The 3,213-nt window shown below is 30.4% G+C and overlaps 1 protein-coding gene across 3 annotated transcripts in view; it reads right to left on the bottom strand.

The window, feature by feature from the left end:
• Positions 1-771: 771 nt before the first annotated feature.
• LOC106457612 (collagen alpha chain CG42342-like) overlaps positions 772-3,213 on the bottom strand; it is a 192,324-nt gene continuing 189,882 nt past the window's right edge. For all 3 annotated transcript variants that reach the window (XM_022383821.1, XM_022383832.1, XM_022383839.1), the window contains one exon: positions 772-1,375. The gene's annotated coding sequence lies outside the window, so the exon portion shown is untranslated. The remainder of the gene's footprint in view (positions 1,376-3,213) is intronic.

Genomic DNA, 3,213 nt, shown 5'->3' with positions numbered 1-3,213 from the left:
TCTAATTATAAATTACTAACTTACGTTCCCGTCCTTGTCTTTGTTCAAGTAGCTCTCTCTCTCTTTCCCCTTTCTTAAGTTGTAATGTTTTATAATTTCCTAATACTATTCATTGTATTTTTATATTAGTAATTGTTTAAAAGATTGTTTAACTTGTTATTTTCATAGATTTGCTGAAAATGGAATATGTGTAATTCCGAAACGTTCGTTAAAGACGTTTACAATTGTTGGCGTGGCTCTACTACTCATTATATTGATGACTATACAACTTACTTATGCAACTCAACATAGTATGTTCTGAACTGTCAACTGGACACAAAATACACAAAGCTAGAATCATTTACTCAGACAAATTTTGGAAAATAAATCAGTAACTTATGGCTAACATTGGTTGAATCCACACTCAGTTGCTCCAACAACCAGGAACAATCAAGTGACGTCCATCTCAATCAACCTGAATACTATATAAGGCCTGCAGGAGCTTGCAGAGATTAAAAATGAACAACACTTTTAACCCCACAGCTAAGGCACTATCCGGATAGATTATTCGGCGTCCGGGTAGTGAAAGTGGGTTGTTCTCGGGGTATTTCCATTTTCTTCCCAAATCAAAATTAAGGGTATTGGATCCGTAGATTCCCACACACTGGTTATGTCATACTCTCCAGTCAAATGTAACATGAAAGAAAAACTTATTATCCATCTGTGGTTTTTGCGTTTTTGCTTGCTAAAGCTTCCTTCCAATTAAGTCTTAAATCACGATTACCGTTGTCGTTTTAACTCACTCTTCAGTTCATATATTTTCTTCTTTTTTTTTCTTCTTTTTTTACAAAGCCGCTAACTGTAACTCTCACATAAGACTGGGGCGAAAAGAAACAATTTTCTGAACACCCCCGGTTTTTCCGACCCCGAATTCTTCCTGAGTTCAGTCTCAAATGATCTAAACGGAAATACCTACCAAGTCAAAAGTCAAAGTCACAAACTGAAATAAAAACAAACACAAATTGACCTGAAGACGAAAGGACTTTCGAAACATCGTCTTCTACTCTTGCGTTGCATAAGTAGATTGTATAGTTACCAATATATTTTCTACAAGTGTTTCTCTAATAGGCAGTGGCCGACCATTTCAAAAACAACGCAGGTCTGTAATTGTTGAAATGATGTTGTTTAATTGCGACTATTAACAAAATAAAATAATGCAAAACATTATTTCATCGTCAAGTGTGAAAGTATTTTTTTAGACAAATCTTCATATTGGATCACCTTCTATTTAATTTTTAGGCCGGTCAAGTAAGAAACATATGATGCTATGACTCGAGGTCTTCTTTCTGCTCTTCCAATATCTTGGTTAATATTCTCCTTAACATTCTGTATATCTCTGAAACAAAACAGAACAGAACTGAGTTTTCTAGCAAAAACTACTTTTGTATATGAAAAATATTCGTGAACTGTCAAAAACTGGAATATTGAAATTATTAGACTACATTAAGTGAGCTATGACTCTTAATCACAACATAAATAAAACGAAAGATAAAGAATACTTACACTAGTAACAGTGTGGTTTTATAGTGTTTTGTAGAAATTTGAGAACTTATATAAAAATACCCTTTATGATAGCGTAATTTGTTTACCATTTAAAATACAATAGTATATTGCATTTGTTGTATCTCCAATATATATATATGTATATATATGTATTAACATGTGCAATCATAGAGTACAATTGTTTTACTTCCTGCGTATCTTGTTTCTTGTGATTTAAAGTAGTTTCATATACAACATCCAAAAGATATTCTTTATGTCTGCAACAACTAATTCAGTAAAGCACTAAAGGAAAAAAAACCCCTTAAAACACCAACTATAACTATACCACAAAATACTTTTGTTGAGAAATTAGTTAAAAGAACAAGTGTTTTTTTTTAAAGTCTCAAAGAAAGAAAAAGGTAACTTCTCCGATATCAACACAGAAGCTTTTTCCTGAGAAAGAAAAATAGACTTATAAATTTACAGTCAAAGTTACTGCACTTTGAATACATTAAAGCTAAAATCATATTGCTGTAATCTGCTATCACAAAGGCAGCGTATTACATTATTCACACCCTAAAATTAATTACAAACTATTCAAGATGCCATGATATCCTTTTCAAAAAACTTGTTATCTGATGAAAAAACCTTGAGTTAATGTTGTAAAAAAAATCTGGGTGTCTAATAGTCGAAACCTGTTTTTATTGATGGTTGGTTTTATTTTGTTTGTTTTGCGTAGGAAGAAAATAATAATGTTCTATGTTTAAAATAAATAATAAAGTATATCAACCACCAATAATGGTATACAAATTTCAACAACTTTTCCAAAATTTTATAAATCATAAGCAGTTTAATTCACGTTTAGAGCCTTAAAGGTATTTATTAATGTTTTTTTTTTTTATATAAACAATACTAACGTTTATTTGTTATATCACGTATTTCAAATAATAATTAAGAAAATAAGATGGGAGCTTTAATAAGAAAGCTGCATCAAAAAAAAAAACGGTGTAAATCTTAATTATTATTTTATATTTTTAGAATCTGCAGCGGCCATAATTTGCAAAACTGATAAAAAGAAAAAGGATTTATAATGAAAATAATATGATATTAGACTAAGTATATACAATTTCTATAGCTCAATGAATACAAAAGATAATATAACTTAAAGAGATTAATTATCTTTATAATTAGTATAAGACGTGTAAACATCAGAGTTATTGTTCAAAATGTTTTAAATAATACATACATAAATCACGTAATTTACAGGTACAGAACGCCTTAACTATGTCGGAGTAATATTGTAATACACTACAATAATATAGGCAACAAATGAAACTTCGTTATTCTTTACTGACCCAATACGGGTTTGCAGTGTATTTAATGCCATTCTACTATTCTTTGTTTAACATACGGCGCTATCGACATTCATTCGTAAATGTTAAACTCCAACTAATACTGGTTTTTACTGTCTGTAATCAAATGCATAAAACAGTTACGAACTATGTACTACAGAAAGAATAAGTCCAGGATTGCTATATTTTGTGTTCTATCGGAACTACATTATTTGGAAAGCAGTTGTTTAGCGTTAGATTAATTAATTTTCATATAATAACCTCTAGGATTTAGACATGGCTTTAATCGAATGTTGGTGTACTTTGGTGACAGATTTTCTTGTAGGCAGATGTAATCTAT

The sequence above is a fragment of the Limulus polyphemus genome, unplaced genomic scaffold (assembly GCF_000517525.1).
Source record: "Limulus polyphemus unplaced genomic scaffold, Limulus_polyphemus-2.1.2 Scaffold18, whole genome shotgun sequence".
NCBI lineage: Eukaryota > Metazoa > Arthropoda > Merostomata > Xiphosura > Limulidae > Limulus > Limulus polyphemus.
The sequence above is the reverse complement of the archived record's forward strand: the minus strand, read 5'-3'. Positions and strand labels throughout refer to the sequence as shown.